Raw genomic sequence first — 19,737 nt, 5'->3', positions numbered from 1 at the left:
GAGAATTGGGTCAAAATGAATACACATAAATACTTGGTACACTGAATATAGCATGGCACGATGTAGGCCATTATTGGACAGATGAGAAGCAGACTTCTACCTCTTGTGTGTGAGGCATGGTGCTTATGCTGGGGACCTAAAAATAAATGGGAAATCGTTTCTGGAGGGAAGATATTGATGGTGGATGTAAGACCCAGGGTCCCTACCCTCAAGCATCTCAGAGACTGGTAGGGCGGGTGGAACACATTGACTAAAACAAAAGGTAAAAATACCATGGTATATGTGTCATGAAAAGTACATGCTACTTTCGGAACACAGAACACTGCTGCTTGGGGGTAAGAGGTAAAGATCAAGAAAGGCTTCCTGGAGGATGGCCCTTGCTCAGAGCTTTAAGAGATAGACAGTGTGTCATTAGGTAGAAGTGAGGGAGGAAAGGGGGTTTTAGGTAGGCAAGACCCTGGGAACAAAAGTTTAAAGGCAGAGGCTCTCAGAGTTTGTTTGGAAGGAATCAAGCATTTACTAAGCGTCTATTATTGCTAAGTGCTTTAAAATTATTTTTTTCATTTGACTCTCCCAACAACTCTGGAGATAAGTACTGTTACTGTCCCCATTTTATAGTTGGGAAAGACAAGGCAAACAGGTTAGTTCATATAGCCAGTAAGTGTTTGAGGCTGGATTTCAACTTAAGGTATTCCTGACTTCAGGCCCAATGCTTTGCAACCTAGCTGGAAAGGAAAGGACTTTAGAGTTATCCTTTAGTTCAACCTTCTCACCTTCCCATGAGAGTTGTAGAAGGTCAGTGACTCACCCAAGGTCACATAGATGGTAATTGCCAGAGATGATGCAAACCTAGGTACTCTGAGTTCAATTTTTTTTAGAGGCATTTGGGGTTAAGTGACTTGCCCAGAGTCACACAGCTAATAAGTGTCTGAGACCGCATTTGAACTCATGTCCTCCAGACTTGAGTTCAAATCCAATGCTTTGTCCTCTTCACTGTCTCTTACCAAGTAGCAGAGATTGGCTAGATCATCAGGTAAGTAGGGAGGAAATGCACCAGGTAAGTAGAAGTCTGTTGAGAGAGAACAGTGGTGAGAATGTGCAGGATTTGGAGTCAGAGGACCTGAATTCCCCAGTCTGTTCTCAATCAGCAAAAATATATTAAACACTCACTGTTACCTGACACTGGATAGACAAAGGGACCTTACATTCCCTGCCACTGCTCTGTGTCATGACCTCATTAAGACTCAGTTTCTTCATTTGTAAATCAAGGGGAGTAGATGACAACTGAAGTCCTTTCCAGCTCTCAATCTTATCTTTATAACTGTTCATGGCCCCAGACAGATATAGGGCCCAGGACTGGGCTGGTTATAGACTCTCCACAACATGGGCTCAGGCTTTCTAATCTGGGGAGTAGGGAGGGGCCAGGCACACAGAGACTGATGATTCTGTTAATAGAGATGCAGAGGCCCAGAGGAGAGTCTCTGTCAGAATCTTCCAGGAGCAGGTAAAAAGATACAATTAGGAAAAAATTTCCGAGATCAGGAAAGCAAGGAGGGTCCAAGTTTTGCAGTTCACCGGTACATCCTGTCTTAGGGGTATCATTTCCCACCTTCTTGCTTCCTCAGACCAGCTCTGACCAGACAGCTCCCCGCTGCCGTTATCTTTCTCTTCCTGGGAAGGCCTTGGATGGGGAAGCAGTGGGACCTAAGACTGGGATTCTGTTTCTTTTCTCTGATGCCTAGCAGAGTTTTGAATGAAAGCAGTAAATACTAGTGATAAATACTAGTGCGAAACACTTAATGCATTGGCTATTTTTTATCTTAAAACTATGTATTTTAAAAATTATGAACTTAAACTTTCTCAACAAAACAAAGAAATTTAAAAAAAAGCATTCCAAAGACTCAATATGAACATGTCATCAAAACTCTTTATGATACAAATTTGAATTCCTTAGCAGTCTATTCTCATACATTTAGGAATGCATAAGATTCTTTGTATAGCTGCCATGAAAGTACATTCGCTTATCCTACTCCTTCCCCCTTTTTTGTGTCTTTTCCAGATTTCATTATCTATCTGATAACTGTCATTTCGAACGGCGCAGTAATAGTCCATTACACTCCTCAATTTGTTCTGCCTTTCTCTTTGGAAATATAGGTTACTTTCACATTCTGGTTTTGGTTTTTTGCGGATTGGCTTCTATTACACAGCCATGAAGTTTGCCTTATAAGCGAGTCTTTTTTCTTTCATTTTAGTTGTATCCTCAGTAATGAGACCACAAAATAGATGATGAAGTTTTAGGAACTTTTATATTGGGACCTGCCAGGGAGCTGTGCAAAAAGATTGTACCAGTTTATGGTTTCACTACGAAGGGCAGTGCCTCCTCTCTAGAATTTAGGTTTCTCATATGTGTATTTTAGCCAGTTTGAGATAATCTTTCAGAGAAGCTGATGCATATAGTAAAAAGAGCACAGACTTGGAATTGAGAGAGATCTGGGTTCGAATCTTGCCTCTGACACTAGTCCTGTGTGAATAAGCACAAATCATTCATCTCTGGGCTTTGATTTCCCCATCTGTAAGATGAGGGAGGTTAGACCAGGTGATCCCTCTCAGCTCTAAATGGGTTTAGAAAAACCTAAACAACTGTATAATTGTCAGTTTTCAGTACTGTTTGGTTGTTAAGGTTGGTTGGTTGTTGAACTTTAATAGCTTTAAAAGTATACTAAGACTTTTGGGACACCCTGAAAATACTGCGTCTCTCCCCCCCCCCCCCCCCCATACTGTCATCCCATCTATCTCTTGCCCTCCACTCCTAAACTCTTGGAGTGACCTACACCCAATCACTCCACTTCCTCATTACCTTCTCTCTCTCTCCATGACCCGTCACAATCTGACTTTAATACTGAAACTGTTCTCTTTAAAACAAAACAAAAATGTTTTGTTTTTATATCATTTTTATTTCTGAATCTGTTGCCCTTCTCCAATCTCCTAGCCATCCCTTTTTTGGGGCAGCTAGGTGATGCACTCAATAGAGCACCAGTGCAGGAGTCAAAAGGATCTGAGTTCAAATCTCACCTCAGATACCACTTAACAGTGGAACAACACCAGCAACAAAGTTCCAGCCAGGATCCAAAAAGATCTTGATGTACTAGAATGATATGTCATATTTAATGAGATGAAAGGTATTGGGCATATGTGTGTGTGTTTATATACGTATATATATATATATATATATATATATATATATATATATATATATATGTACACACATATATATATATATATACATATGTAATCTTCCAATTACATAGAGTTGATTTTTTTAATCCAAGTACAGATTTGGAGGCAGCTACGTGGTGCAGTGGATAGAGCACCAGTGCAGGAGTCAGGAGGACTTGAGTTCAAATCTCACCTCAGACACTTAACACTCACTAGCTGTGTGAGCTTGGGCAAGTCACTTAACCCCAATTACCTCATCCTGGGTCATCTCCAGTCATCTTGATGAATATCTGGTCACTAGATTCAGATGGCTCTGGAGGAGAAGTAAGGCTAGTGACCTGCACAGCCCTCCCTCACTCAAAACAAAGTCAAGTGCAAGTCATGTCATGATTTCTCTGATAGCATGGTCTTCTTCACCAACGAAGGATGAACACACAGCCATCCCTTTTAATAAGGAATTAAAAAAAAACAAACAACTGATCAAGATATAAATGAAGTCCAACCACATATGTACAGTGTTGCATCGCTACCCACAGTCCCCTACCCTCTGAAAAGAAGGTACATTTTCTCCTCTCTTCCTTGAAGACAAGCTTGGACATTATAATTCCACAGGTGCGGTTATCCCTCCGCCATGTACGTTGTTGTAGCTGTATCTATTGTCTTCCCGGTTCTTCTTTCCCCCGTGTCATTTCTTAGAAATCTTTCCATGCTTGAATGAATACTTCATAGTCATATTTTCTTAGAGAGGATGAAACTCACTTTCTTAAAGGTCACCAATGATAAAAACAAAAGGTAGCGATAATAATTTGTCAGAAGGTTAAAAATAAAGGTCACCAATGACTTTCTAATCACCAAATCCACTGATGTTTTCTCAGTCCCCATAGAGACTTTGGACACCATAGGCTGGCCCATCCGTTAGAGATGCCTGTGTTTCTGTTGGCTTTAGAGATACCAGGACTCCCCCCCTTTTCATCTGATTCCCCTTGGGGTCTCTGTCTTCTTTCCATCTCCCTAAGGTGATAGTTCTCCGAGGGTCTTTCTTTTCCCATATCACCCTTGGTGGTCTCCTTCTATCCTGTGCTTTCAGCTGTCACCTTTACACAGATTATTCCCAGAGTTGTGTATCTAGACCTGATCTCTCCCCTGAGTTCTAGACTCAAGTTCCAAGCTGCCTACAGAACCCCCCTAACAGCGTATCCCAAACTAAATTTGTTCTCTTTTCCCCTAAATCTGCTCCTCCTTGGACATTGTATTTCTGTTTTTCGCACTATCTAATTTTTGATGGAGTCATTCAGCATTTCTGAACAAGGTAGTTAAGAGGAAAGAGTACTGATTCTGGAATCAGAAGACCTGAGTTCAAATCCTGCTCCTGATCCTTACTCACAGAGTGACTTTGGGCAAGTCACTTAACACCCTCTTCAGCCACGTTTGGTTTTGTAATCTGTAAAATGAAGGCATTGGCTGAGGCGCCTTTTGTAGTCTCTTCTATATCTACGACCATGACCATGAGAGTGATGTGACAAGAATATTTCAAGAAGCCTCATATACCATTAGTGAACAGTCGAGTTGGATTGGAGTTAGTGTTTTTCCTTTCCTTTCTCTGGGCCTCAGTCTTCTTTTCTGTATAATGAGAAGGTTGGACTGTATTTCTAATGCCCCTTCTGTTTCTCACATTCTATACTTCTGACTTCTTGCAAAAATTAGGAGTTCTTAGTCACTGCCTCCTTCTCTTACCTCAGGATTGTTTAGAGTTCTTATCTCAGAGAGCACCAGGCTATGGTTGAGGCACCCCACCTGGCTACATCCGCTTTTAATCACTTTAAGAAGGATTAAAAATCCCCTTCTGTTAGAGAGCCCATAGGAAATTCCAAAATTTCTAATAGTTTTCTAAAAGTTCGAAGTTTCATTGGAACTTCCAGCCAAATGGTCCCTGAAGGAGGAGAAGGAAGTTTTACCATCCTCAGCCCCTTTGGCATGAGACCATAGGGAAGGAACCATGGTCTACTACCTAATCTCTTCCCACTTCCTTTTGCGTGTGTATGTGTGTGTGTGTGTGTGTGTATGTGTGTTTTCATTCCTGGGTATGGGTATGTGTGAGTGTTCATTCCTCACCTCCACACTGCCCAGGGAGGCCTGGTCTCTTCCTTTCCTTAGCTTTTTAATGGGTGACCTGGCTTTGAAGTCTCTCTTGCACTCAGTGTCTTCACTGATTGACTAAATATCGGATGCTTTAATTCTGATCATTGTAACTTGTGGGTTTTTAATGGCCCGGGTACGTTGGCAGCTGAGGGAAGAAAGCTGAAACCTTGGGAGCTGATGTTTGTCCTCTTCAGTCTCTCCTGAGGCAGTGGCTGCTGAGAGAAGGGGGTTCCCTTAGACCAACAGGTTATTCCCAACTGTTTTCACACACACACACACACACACACACACACACACACACACACACACACACACACACACACGCCCCGACTTGTTCCTTCTTTCAAGGATGGAGAGAACTTACTCATTGCCTGATACAATGACATTTTGTTCATTCTTGGGAGAGTGCAGAGGCAAAGAAGGGAGCCTCTGTCTCATTTGATGTCTCTGACTGGTATAAAGGATTTCAGACTAACGAGAGTCATTTATACAGATTTTCAACACACACTGCTCTAACTCAGTACATGGTGATTGTCTTGGGCTTTGCTAACTTCTCCATGTGGACGCAGAATTTAGAGCTGGAAAGGACTTTCGAGATTATTTGGGTCAGCCATGGTTCTACCCTCCCCCCAGCTCCCATTTTACTAGTGACAAACTGAGGCCCAGAATGGAAAGGGCTTGCTCAAGGTCATATAAGTGTTAAACAGAAGAGTCAGGAATTAATCCAAGCTCAGTGTTCTTTTAATTCATATGGTGTCTCGACAACCTGGGGAGCTTCCTGCTAGCCCTCGTATACCCTCATGTGTGGGCCCACAGGCCTATGGGCCTAGCTCTCATTTGGAGTCTAAAGGATGGAAAGATAGACAAGATAGAAAATGTGCTTTATGTCCCTGTCACTCTATGATGGAGTCAATTTACAGGTATTTATTTACTCAACAGTGGATATGTCAAGATCCAGAAAAACTAGAAACAATTCAGATAGAAACGTCTCTTCCTATTACTCTCTCCCCACCTCCCCTGGGTCTCTCTTTTCTTTCTTTAAAACAAAACAAAAATAAAAAAAAAATTATATTGTGAGTTTTTAAATGGTGAATAAAATCTTCATGGTAGCTTATCTACATATTATTTCCCAGGCTTCACTCCTTTCTAAGAGATTTATGAAAGTTCTGTGATAGAAAAAGTCTGTACAGCTAACTAAAACAGTCACTTTATCTGCCCAGATAAAACAATATGTCTTTGTTAGGCATTTCTTACCAGACGATCCAGATACCACCAACCTTTTTCAAGAATATGATAATCAAAACATCTAATGTCTTCTCACAATAGTGCTTTGGGGATAGATAGGACAAGTACTAAATTACTCCCATTTTACAGATGAGGAAATTCATGGTTTGGCGAATTGTGAGGTTAAGTGAATCTACCCAAGATCACACAGTTGTTAAAAGGCAGAGACAGGATTCTATCCTATGACTTGTTCAAAATCCTGTGTTTTTTCTCTTACGTTCATTTCCACATAAAAGTACAGAAAAATGTACTCTGAATGACTTGAAACAGGAAGAATTTTATTATCAGTCATTTCGTGTGCTGCATCTGACTAGACTACAAACCAAGCAGCCCTGAAGACAAGTTGTTTGAAAATGACTTTTAAATGCAGCTGAGCCCAACACCCTTTGGTCTAGAACTCCAGGCTGGGAGCCTGTCCCTTCTTCTTGCATACAGCATGGCAATGAGACCTTTTCAGAAGGTGCCCTCTGGTCACCTGGTCACCTTCGCTATCTTCCATAGCACAAGGAAGAAAGTGGTCCAGCTGTGCTGAGAACCCCTCTGTCCAAAGCAGGAGCAGGTAGTGGAGCTTGTCATAAAGTGGACAAAGCTTCGATTTTCTAAAGTTTCTGAAGAGATAGAAACTACTGATTGTAACAGCATGGTAAATGAGATGGATTAGTCAGAGTTCCACGTGAGAAAAGTTGTACTGAATGAATCTGGAGGGTTTTTATTTTTCCCTATTTCTCCCTTCCATTACTGAAATGAAATCTTTATCTGTTTGACACTGTGGAAGCACCCCAAGTCTTGAAAACGTAGAACTTTCTTGGTTGGTGCTATCTTCCGTTCTCAAGGTTCATCTCCTTCTCATTAACTGCCTGAAACTGAAACGAAGTTGCTAAAAGTCCAGAAGCTGATAGCCCCATTTGTAACAGAAGCTAACAGTACTTCAACCTAATTTTAGTCACTAAATTTGCATATATTGCCTGAATAAATTTTCAATTGAACATGCTAAATAGACTAATTTTATGAACTAACCAAATCAGATGGCAGTCGATCAATGAGCATTTGTTAATTACTTACTATGGGCCAGGCATTGTGCCAAGTGCTATGGATTAAAAGAAAAAACAGAAATGGGTCCTGCTCGCAAAAAGTTGACATTCCATTAGGGAAGGGATACATGTAATAGATGCATATTGTATTGTTATATATTATCTATGCATTAATTTACATATTTTTTGTTATATAAAATATGTGTACATATGTATCATGTACATACAAGCAGAAGCACACACATAGATATGTACATATATGTATATAGGTATGAACATATATATGTTATTCATTTTCATATACCTAACTTTAGCAAAGTGACTTCAGATGGTAAAGGATGCTCAAAAAGGTGTGGATATTTTCCAACTTTTCTTCAGATTCCGTGTCTTAAAAATGTGATTTTTCCCGGAGCTTAAAATTTTCCTGCTGTGGATAGTAGGGAAGGATATCTGAGAAGTAGTAGGCCTGCTCCTCTGCTCTCCACCCAGGCTCTCACATGTATTCACTGAAGATACCAGAGCAGTGGGGAGAGCATTGAGCCTGGAGTCAAGAAGAGCTGAATTCAAATCCAGCCTCAGGCACTTCTGAGCTGTGTGACCCTGGGCAAATCACCTAACTTCTATTTGCCTCAGTTTTCTCATCTGTAAAATGGGACGATGACAATCTATCTTCCAGGGTGGTTGTGAGAGAGTCAAATGAGATGCTTGTAAAATGCTTAAAGGCACAGTGCCGGGCACATAGTAGGTAATAAATAGTTGTTCCCTTTCTGTCTCCCTCTTTTCTTCCCCCATTTTTAGGAGGGGGAGTTGCGTTATGTCTCAGGTAGGTCTGCAGCTGGCCAGGGAGGCAGTTGTGAGGGTGAGGGTGAGGGTGCAGCTCTCCCTTTCTCTACCCTGTAGTGATCACTGGGGAGGTGGCTATGTGACCAGGGCTAAGTCATTTAACCAGCCTCTCTAGGCCTGTTTCCTCTTTCCTTAAATGCCAGGGTTAGACATAAACTCTTTGAAAGCAGGGAATATTTTAATTTTTGTATTCTCCACACCAAACAGTGCTTGGCGAATTTGTTATTTCATTGGCTCTTTGTGACCCTGCAGACCATACTGGATTTTCCTGGCAAAAATACTGGAGTGGATTGCCACTTCCTTCTCCAGTGGATTGAGGCAAACAGAGGTTAAGTGACTTGCCCAGGGTCACACAGTTAGTAAGTATCTAAGGTTAGACTGAGCTCATGTTGGAAGATTCCAGGCCCAACCTTCTATCCACTGAGCCATCTCAAGCTGCCTGGCATATAGTCAGTGCTTAATAAATGCTCATTGAATTGAACTGAGGTTGAGAGATTCTCCTCTAGAGGCCTATGAAAAATGGACAGTCTCTTAGTGACAAGACGTCCAGGACAAGTCCCTTTGCACCCACAGAGTCTCATTCCATGAGGATCTCTGGAAGGTCTTCCCAGCTTCTGAGATGTAGGCGCTCTCAGGCCTGGAATCCCACAGATTTTTCCCACTGCTCAAGTGGGATGTCCAAGTATTGGGTGGGGCTGTAAAATTCAGATACAAAAAACAATTTTCTTCTTTTGAAAACAAAAAATACAAAGAAGTGCTTCAGAAGGCCTGGGCATGAGCTGCCCTCTCAGAAGGCCCTATAAATTGGGCTCCTTGGGGGTGGGTCTGACTCCTTTTGGAGTCCTGGCAGCAACCAGAGATAGATGGGCTTGCAAGGCACTACCGTGGGCCAGGGAGGGCAAGCTGAAGCATCCCACTGAGGCTTGTTCACCCAGGCTTCAGCCCAGGCAACCTCAGGGCAGGTGATGCAGCAGGAGGCCAGCACTGGGCACATTCTCACCAGTGAGTAGCATTTACATGGGGACTGAGTATGTGCTATTAAGGGAAACAGCATTAAGGACTCTGTGTGTGTGTGTGTGTGTGTGTGTGTGTGTATGTATGTATGTATGTATATATGTATGTATGTATGTTCTGGTTCCAGAAACATTTGGCCATCTTAGAAGACAGGATAATTTTTTCCTGCTTTTGTACATCAGAGTAGAAGAAGGGTGGTAGGGATCTGTCTGGGGGAGGGCTTGGGGCTCCCAAGGATTCAAGAACTTGGTAACTTGGCTCTAAGGGATGTGAGTGGGTGTGTATGTGTAATCACCCCATCCATCATCAGGAACCACTTTCCCTAATCCTCAGTGAGGCAGCCTCCTCTACTGCTGGCTTCCTAAGGCTGTTGGAAGGAGAAATTTGTAGGTTTTCACATAGGTTGCTGATATTCATAAGATTTAGGCAGCATTTACCTAGTGGTCCAGGGACAAGAGCCTGGATTTTGCATCAAAACACCTGGGAGGTCAAAGTCCATTCTGACACTTACTTTCCAGTTGACTTTAGGACGGTCATTGTTTTGGTTGTGTTGGTTGTGTCAGTTGTGTCCTTCTCTTTGTGACCCCATTTGGAGTTTTCTTGGCAAAGATCCGGGAGTGGTTTGTTATTTCCTTCTCCAGCTCATTTTACAGATGAGGCACACAGGGTTAAGTGTCTTCAGAGTCACACTGCCAGTATCTGAGGCCAGATTTGAGCTCAGGAAGAGGAGTGTTGCCGACTCCAGTCCTGGTATGCTAACTACTCAGCCCCCTACCTGCCCCTACATCATTTTATTCCTTTATATCTCAGTTCCCTCAGTTGTAAAATGAAAGTCTGCACTCAATATCTCCAAAGCCCCAGCCAACTATAAGTCTGTGATCACTGGGTTCCTTTTTAAAAATTTTTTTGAGAACTTAATTCAGGAAGAACATAAATATGCTGCAGAAGAGGGTCTGCTGGGTCTGGCCGTGTAGCTCTGGCCTTCCCTGATTAGGGTTTGTGGGTTTGCTCATATTTCGGAGGGCAGGCTGCTGGGGAAATCCCATTTTCATGGAAAGTCCAGTTTTGTTTCTGGTCCAGGCTGCCTCAGTCTGAGCCAGGAAAGTTTCTGCTGGTCAGTGCAGCTCCTGATGCGTTGTGCAGCATCTCATCTCTTCCTCTTAGAATCCTCAATTCCTTTAAATCTTTCTTCAAGGCATCAAGTCCTAGGGAAAACCTTTCCTGATTTCCCTAAGTTGTTAATACTCTCAATCTGTTTTAATTTTGGTTTTTGTTGTTTTATTTTGGGGGGGGAGGGGGGACACCACAGGTGAATGCTGAAAATATCACCGTTTCATTCTCAATAGCCTTCGGACGGTCTCTGTTTCAGCCAGTCTCCCTCAAATGTTACTGAACCACACACGAAACTGCTTACCCAACATTCCGAGAGGGCCATGGAAATGATGCAGGGCACTCATGTGATGCCCTGGTTTTGAAATTCATCTTACTCTTCAAGCTAATGCGATTAATCCTTCAGATGTTTACAATTTAGCCTGAGCCTAGGAAACTGAACTCCAGAAAAAAACAACAAAAAATCCCACTTCGCTTACACTTTCAGATAACAGTTACTAATATACAGTGCCTGAAGGTTTGCATAATGCTTTACAAATGTCATCTCATTTGATCCTCATAGCAACCATGGGAGGTTGGTGCTGTTATCCTTATTTTACAGATAAGGAAATTGAGGCAGATAGTGATTAAAAACTTGTCCAGAGGCCAGATTTGAACTTCGGTCTTTCTGACTTCAGGCGTACTACAACAGATTGTCTGTCACCTTCTTAGCCCTTGATACCATACCTCTCTTAATGCAACTTTTTTGTTTCCCATTTCCCATTTTTCACTCTTTGAGGTTATAGTCCCCCAATGTCTCTCATCTTTTTCATGGCTGACTACACCTTCCCCATCTTGTTTGAGTTGCAATGGGTTGATTATTCTTTTCAACACACATGTGAGATTTTATATTTATCCCCATTAAATTTCAGCCCATTAGATTTGATTCCAGGATGTCAAGATCACTTTGGAACCTGACTTTTTTTATCTACTGTTGCCATACCAACGAGCTGTGGTCTCTACATATTGATGACTGTGCCTTCAATGCCTTCATCTAAGTCATTGAGAAAAAAATGTCAAACCTCACAGGACCAAGTGCAGATCCCCAGAGTGCTTTCCTGGAGATTTCCTTCCATGAAATCATTAAATGACTCTTTTTTGGGTCACAAATCACTCTGAATTTTCTCCTCATTTTATAGGGAAGAAACTGATTCTCCAAAGGTGCTTGTCAGAGATTTCACAGCTAAGACTCAAGTCCTCTCCTCTTTCATATGTATATATATATATACATACACACATGCACATATATACACACATATATGTATATACACACATACATATATCTTTGTATTTGTGGGTATATATATACACATATACACATAAATATACATAAATACACACATATACATATTCACATATATGCACACATGCATATATACACATATACATATATACATACACACATACATACATATATATATGTGTGTGTGTATATATCTATCTATCTGTATATATATAAAATTTTTGGCAAGACAATTGGGTTAAGTGACTTGCCCAGGATCACACAGCTAGCACAGCTAGTAAGTGTCAAGTGTCTGAGGCCGAATTTGAACTCAGGTCCTCCTGACTCCAGGGCCAGTACTCTGGTCTCCAGGGTCACTGCACCACCTGACTACCCCATGAATTTATATCTTATCAATGACATCCACTATGTAGATTTGAAAAATAGCAATACTTTTATGTTGGACATGTTTATTCGATTTACAGAAGGTATATATTCTTAGCTACTTATTCTACTGAGACATGCTGTATTTTTTATTAGCACAAAATAAACCCCAGCATTACAATACTTAGTGTGCAGATGGATTTGGGAACCTTGATCAATAACTCTGCAGCCCCCTCAGGTTGAGGAACCACCAGACTCCATCTGAGGACACCTTTTGTCTCTTCTGCCACAGGAAGCAAAGAATCCTAAGGGTGGGAGGTTTGTCCAGGGAATTCTCTCTAGCCATCAGCAGGCAGAGGAGAATTGAATAGATCCTATTTTGATGGAGGCCTTTTTTTCTTCCTACCTTCTGCTCAGATTTGATCTCAAGCATAAATCCACATTTTCCTACTTCCTGGTTTCTGTGCTTAGTGTGACCTAGGGGGACAGGCTTTCTAGAATACTTGGTTTCCTCCTTCAGGAGCAGACCTCAGGTTGATACTTTCCTTTATGGCAATGGAAGATGAGGAGAGACCTTTTTGATAAGCACAGGGACCTGGGGTTACTGCCTCAGTTTCTTTGTTTTTAAAACGATAGGGTTGGGGCAGAGCCAAGATGGTGGAGTAGAAAGACACACATATGCTAGCTCTCCCTCCACAGCCCATAAAATACCTGTAAAGAAAGACTCTCAACAAATTCTAGAGCAGCAGAAGCCACAGAACAACAGAGTGGAGGAGACTTCCAGCCCAGGGTGACCTGAAAGGCCCATGGGAAACATCTGTCACACAGGACATGGAGCAGAGCCTAACCCAGCCTTGGCCTCAGTGCTTCTCAGCTCTGGGAGGAGGATTCGAGCATGCCTGGGGGTGGAATCCCCAGTCGCAGTAGCAGCGGTTCACAGATCCCTCAACCCACAGGTGCCAAAGGTCAGTGACAGGGTTTTTACACAGCTGGCCAAGAAGGAAGAAGGGCCTTCCCATAGCTCTGGCCTCAGGCAGCAGCCACAGAGGCCACATTGGGCAGGTGGCAGCAGTTCCCACAGCAGCCCCTACAGCAGCCCACATCTATTGTTGGATTGTAAAAACCCTGGAGGCACTGAGCAGCTGATTTTTACCTCAGCCCTGTGTAGAGGCCATGAGGCAGCTGATCTTTATCTCACACTGAATGGCAGCCCTGCCCTTGAAGCTTATCTGAATCTCAGCCCCCAGTGCTGGCTTGTCGGAACTGGAGGAGAGGTGGTTGTGAAGAGGAAACTCTGCTAGATTCTGGGCACAAAAATCTCTGTCTGCTCCCAGACCAGTACATGCTTGATTGTACTACCTTGGAGGAACTGAGATCTTACAGATCCCCAGAGTATACCCTACTCTTGACAAAGGACCCAAAAGTCAAGTAACTGGTTGGGAAAATGCCCAAAAAAGGGAAAAAAAAATAAGACTATAGAAAGTTACTTTCTTGGTGAACAGATATTTTCTCCCATCCTTTCTGATGAGGAAGAACAATGCTTACCATCAGGGAAAGACATAAAAGTCTTTCTGTATCCCAAACATCCAAAATAAATATTCAGTAGTCTCAGGCCATGGAAGAGCTCAAAAAGGATTTTGAAAATCAAGTAAGAGAGGTAGAGGGAAAATTGGGAAGAAAAATGAGAGAGATGCAAGAAAATCATGAAAAACGGGTCAACACCTTGCTAAAGGAGACCCAAAAAAATGCTGAAGAAAAAACCACCTTTAAAAATAGGCTAACTCAATTGGCAAAAGAGGTTCAAAAAGCCAATGAGGAGAAGAATGCTTTCAAAAGCACAATTAGCCAAATGGAAAAAGAGATTCAAAAGCTCACTGAAGAAAATAGTTCTTTCAGAATTAGAATGGAACAGATGGAGGCTAATGATTTTATGAGAAACCAAGAAATCATAAAACAAAATCAAAAGAATGAAAAAATAGAAAATAATGTGAAATATCTCATTGGAAAAACAACTGACCTGGAAAATAGATCCAGGAGAGACAATTTAAAAATTATGGGACTACCTGAAAGCCATGATCAAAAAAAGAGCCTAGACATCATCTTTCATGAAATTATCAAGGAAAACTGCCCTGATATTCTAGAACCAGGGGGCAAAATAAATATTGAAAGAATCCACCAGTCATCTCCTGAAAGAGATCCAAAAAGAGAAACTCCTAGGAACATTGTGGCCAAATTCCAGAGTTCCCTGGTCAAGGAGAAAATATTGCAAGCAACTAGAAAGAAACAATTCAAATATTATGGAAATACAACCAGAATAACACAAGATCTAGCAGCTTCTACATTAAGGGATAGAAGGGCATGGAATAGGATATTCCAGAAGTCAAAGGAACTAGGACTAAAACCAAGAATCACCTACCCAGCAAAACTGAGTATAGTACTTCAGGGGAAAAAATGTTTTTTCAATGCAATAGAGGACTTTCAAGCATTCTTGATGAAAAAACCAGAGTTGAAAAGAAAATTTGACTTTCAAACACAAGAATCAAGAGAAGCATGAAAAGATAAACAGCAAAGAGAAATCATAAGGGACTTACTAAAGTTGAACTGTTTACATTCCTACATGGAAAGACAATATTTGTAACTCTTGAAACTTTTTTCAGTATCTGGGTAGTTGGTGGGATTACACACATACACACACACGCACGCACGCACATACACGCACACACAGAGACAGAGAGCACAGGATGAATTGAATAGGATGGGATCATATCTTAAAAAAATGAAATTAAGGGGTGAGAGAGAAATATATTGGGAGGAGAAAGGGAGAAATAGAATGGGGCAAATTATCTCTCATAAAAGAAGCAAGTAAAAGACTTTTCAGTGGAGGGAAAAAGGTGAGAGCAAAAACATGAAGCTTACTCTTATCACATTCGACTAAAGGAAGGAATAAAATGCACACTCACTTTGGTACCAAAACCTATCTTACAATAGTGGAGGAGAAGGGGATAAGCAGGGTGGGGGGGATGATGGGAGGAAGCAATTAGATGTCAACACTTTTGAGGAGGGACAGGGTCAAAAGAGAGAGCAGGAGAAATGAGGGGCAGGATAGGGTGGAGGGAAATATAGTTAGTCTTACACAACACGACTATTATGGAAGTCATTTGCAAAACTGCACAGATATGGCCTATATTGAATTGCTTGCCTTCCCAGTGGGGATGGGTGGGGAGGGAGGGAGGAAGAGAAGTTGGAACTCAAAGTTTTAGGAACAACTGTTGAGTATTGTTCTTGCATATAACTAGGAAATGAGAAATACAGGTAATGGGGTATAGAAATTTGTCTTGCCCTACAGGACAAAAGAGAAGATGAGGATAAGGGAAGGAAGGATGTTAGAAGGGTGGGCAGATTGGTGATAAGGGATAATTAGAATGCTTGGTGTTTTGGGGTGGGGGGAGGGGAGATGTGGGGAGAAAATTTGGAACTAAAAATTTTGTGGAAATAAATGTTGAAAACTTAAATAAATAGGGTTGGACTTGATGGCCTCAGTCTCAGTCCCAGAATTCTCTCTCTGCGCTTTTCAGGAAAGGAAGTGGAAATAATGATCCTCTTCTTTCTCAGACCAATGAGTGCTTGGTTGGTTTGCTTAGCTTACTCACATCCTGAAGAAGACAACTCTGGGGGCAACTGCAGAAAAGAATGCTGGGAGGTTAGGATTTGGCCCTGGGGACCAGCCAGGACCAAGGAAGTTTGGTTGTCAGGCTGTTATCTAACCCACCTGCCATTTCACAAATTCATAAATTTAGACCTGGAAGGAACACTAGAGGCCATTAAATCTGATTCCCTCCTTTTATAGACAAGGAAACTGAGGCCCAAAGGTGTTGTCAGTCAGTCAGTAAACATTAAGTGCCTACTGTGTGCCATGCACTGGGTCTTAGAGCTAATCAGTGTCTAGGGCCAGATTTGAATTCTGATCCTCCTGATTCCAAGTCAAACATAGCTTCCTCTAGAGTGTCTGTGATAGATGACTGTTTTTTCTTTCCAGTGGTAGCTGTTCTTGGGCAGTGAGACATCTCTCTTCATGCCCCCTCCTTCCCAAGAGCACAGTGAAAAGATACATCAATAATTATTCTGCCTCATCCCCAGGAGAAGGAGAGGCTTTATCAATCACGATATCCCAGTGCAAGGCAACTTACCACTTTCTTTGAATCGTCTCATCGATTCATTGAATCATTCATTGGCCAAACACGGATTAAATGCCTTCTGTGTTCAGAACTTGGTGCTAGGTGCTGGGAGAGAAAACTTGAAAAAGACTGTCTTTGATCTGATGGAGCTTTCAGGCAAAGTAGGAAGTCATAGGATGAGAGATCTAGATTGTAGTACTCGTCTTACAGATGGGGAAACTGAGATCAGGGATGTCAAATAAATTGTTCCAGAGGGCTAAATAGCACAGCTGTAATTCAAACTCAGGTCTTGACCCCAAATCCACATAGTTGTCCTAGTGCCTTTTTTTTTTTTTTTTTTAAATCAGGGGCTAGGAGTGAAGAATCCTGGATTTGAATCCTGCCTCAAACTCTAGCTGAGTGATCCTGGGCAAATCACTTATTTCTCTCAGATGGAATTTCTCCTTTTCTAAAATAGAGATAATAGCATTTTCCTCCAGGGATTACGTTTTAAGCTTTGCAAGCCCTGTAGAAATTACATGAGGAGTCAGCCAGGGGCTGGATGACCATTTGTCTGGAATATTGTAGAAGGAATCCTTGGTCATATATGGCTTTGGGTCAGACTTAAGTGACCTCTGAGAGTTTCTTCCAACTCTTCTAGGTACTTGAGGGCAGATAGTGATTTTGCTTTTGGGAAGCATAGCCCAGTAAGGAGCCTCAGTGCTTCTCAGGTAGTTCAGAAAATGGGCTTGTGTTTTTACCTTAGATGAGCTGAGAGGAGTTGTGGTTGTCAAATATTGTTATTTTCTTTGATATACTGGCTCATTTCTGCTAAATTGAGAAAGGAGAGTGTGTGTGTGTGTGTGTGTGTGTGTGTGTGTGTGTGTGTGTGTGGCAACTGGGGAATTTTATTTAGACTTCTAGAGCCTCAGTTTCCGCTCTGAAGTGAAAAAATTGGACTCCCAAGCTCCCTTTCAGCTCTGGTATTCAGTGAGTTCTCTAATGAAGGAGCTGGGGGCTGCAGCATACCATCATTGCTTCCTGTTACCCAGAACCATGGCGTCAGAGGCTAATCCTCACCCTACCCTTCCCCCAGGTGCCCTTCCCTGTCTTCTCAGTCCTTGGCATCTCTGCTCTACCCTTCCTCCTTCTTCATTCCTCTTCCCACCCTCCCCGTGAGGTCCTTAAGAACCTCCACTTCATCGTGTGCTGTTCCGCGTTGGCTCTATTCAGCAGGCATTTATTAAACACCTGTGGGGCACATGCTATGCCAGGTATTACAGATACAATGACAAAAAAATGAAATCATCCCTGCCCTCAAGGAATTTACGTTGTATGGAGTAGCTACAATATGTACAGGAATGATTACAGTGGAAGATAAGTAGAGGTGGGAGAGGGATGATCAGGTAAGGCTTCAGAGAGGAGGTGTCCCTGGAGCCTTTGAGAAAGACAAGGGTTCTGAGATTCAGAAAAGAGAAGGGAGGGCATTCTGGGTGTAGGGAACAGCATGTGCAAATAAGTGAAGGCAGGAAATGAAGCATGGCATTCAGGGAATCTTGCTGCTAATCCGGCGTTGATCCTGTTCTCCTCTCCAATGCTGGACATTCTTTCTCTCCTGCTCAAAGGACCAGGAGGAAGAGTTTGCCCCGTCTTGCTCCCCATCGCCATTTCCTGACTGTTGGTTTCCTGAGTTCATATCTGTTCTTCCTCTGAAGTCCATGCCACCTGACTGCTGCTGTTAATCAGGGATTTACTCTCCCACCTGCAGTACAGTCTTTCTGTCTCCCCACCCCCTGCTATCATCTGCAATTTCAGTATTCGCTTTGAAGGCTTATATAAAAATAATAATTTATAGCCCACAATTAGGCCGTAATAGCTGATATTTATGGAGTAATTGGGGGTTTGCAAAAGGCTTTATCTTATTTGATCCTCACAACAACTTTGGGAGGAAGGTGCCATAGATATGATTATATCCCCATTTTACAGATGAGGAAACTGAGACTAAGGTTGAATGATTTGTCCAGGGTCATATAGCTCAGGTCAGAGCCCAGGTTTTCTGATAACAAGTTATTTTCTGCATAATAAGGCAAAAAGTTATCATTGTGTTAGAGTTGGGATGTGAACCTAGGTCTCTGCTGTGGGTCCCTTAAGTTCCATTGATTCTGACCATGTGAAAGAGGGATTAAGTTTTGCCTGCTTGGCCCTGGAGTGCAGCTTGAAGAGCAAAGGGGAAGTCAGATTTGAGTGTGAGAGTCAAGTAAAAGGTTTCCTGGGAACTAGGGAGGGGGTTGGAGTTCTCTTATGAGAAGAAACCTGGATGAGCATTTACTGCACCAAAGAATGGTCCCAAGGGTCTGCCCGTGTCTTCTCCTTAGCTTGGAAAATCCTTCAGATCCCCGGGGCATGAACAGAGCTCAGACTAGCATCTGCCAGGGTCCCTAGGCTGGTGATTGTGGAAGTCAGGGGTTCTATACACCAATGCTGAGGGAGATGCCTCCATGGTCAGCTTCTACAGATTTGACCCTGGGAGGGAGAGAAAGTGTTCTGACTCGAGAACCGGAAATACACAGATCAAGAATTGTTTTCCTGCTTGGGGGTGTTAATTAAGACAGATTAGATTTCAACTGAGTGAGCCTTTTGTTGCATAATCCTTTCAAATCAAGGCAGTTTCAATATTACCATACTTTCCATGAGCTAATTCACCATCATTAGGTTGGCTCGTTACTATTTTGATATGTGCCCGTATCCCTGTCATTATATATGATGCTGTGCCTTCCTGGGTTTTTTTTCAACCTTCATTGAGGACCCAGCTGATTTCCCTCTCAGACCTTACCCATGTAGGGCTTTGTGCCTGGATAAAGAAGGCTCATATCCCCTATGAAGGCATGCTTCCTTGATTCTCCTGCATTTTATTAGATATTCCCCACTTGTTTTCTTTGGTTTGTGAAAGTAGTCTGGCTCAAAGATGGTAGGATTCTGGCTTCTTCTCTCAGTTTCGTGTTTATTAATGTCTCTCGGTTTCTGCTGCCTAGAATGTCGATGAGTCCATTCGTGGAATCCATTCTTTAAAATCAGACTGGAGTTAGAAATAGGTTTTGAGCCCCGAGACCAAGGGCCCGAGCCCCAGAGTGATAACAGCCACGAGAATCATGGCTTGGCATAACTAAGATTCGGGAAATGCCTTCAGTTTTGCCAATCACTTTGCCTGCATCATTTCATTGGAGCCTTACTACAACCCAGTGAGGTGGGCACTATAGCTATTGTTATTATACCCAATTCACAGGTGGAGAAACTGAGCCCC

The 19,737-nt window shown here is 42.3% G+C and overlaps 1 protein-coding gene across 3 annotated transcripts in view; it reads left to right on the top strand.

The window, feature by feature from the left end:
• The window catches only part of PLEKHA7 (pleckstrin homology domain containing A7), a 256,560-nt gene that overhangs the window by 49,120 nt on the left and 187,703 nt on the right, over window positions 1–19,737 (top strand). The gene's annotated exons all lie outside the window — the stretch shown is intronic.

Source organism: Notamacropus eugenii, chromosome 6, assembly GCF_028372415.1.
Source record: "Notamacropus eugenii isolate mMacEug1 chromosome 6, mMacEug1.pri_v2, whole genome shotgun sequence".
Classification (NCBI taxonomy): domain Eukaryota; kingdom Metazoa; phylum Chordata; class Mammalia; order Diprotodontia; family Macropodidae; genus Notamacropus; species Notamacropus eugenii.
Note: the sequence above shows the minus strand (reverse complement) of the source record. Positions and strands in the feature narration are given on the sequence as shown.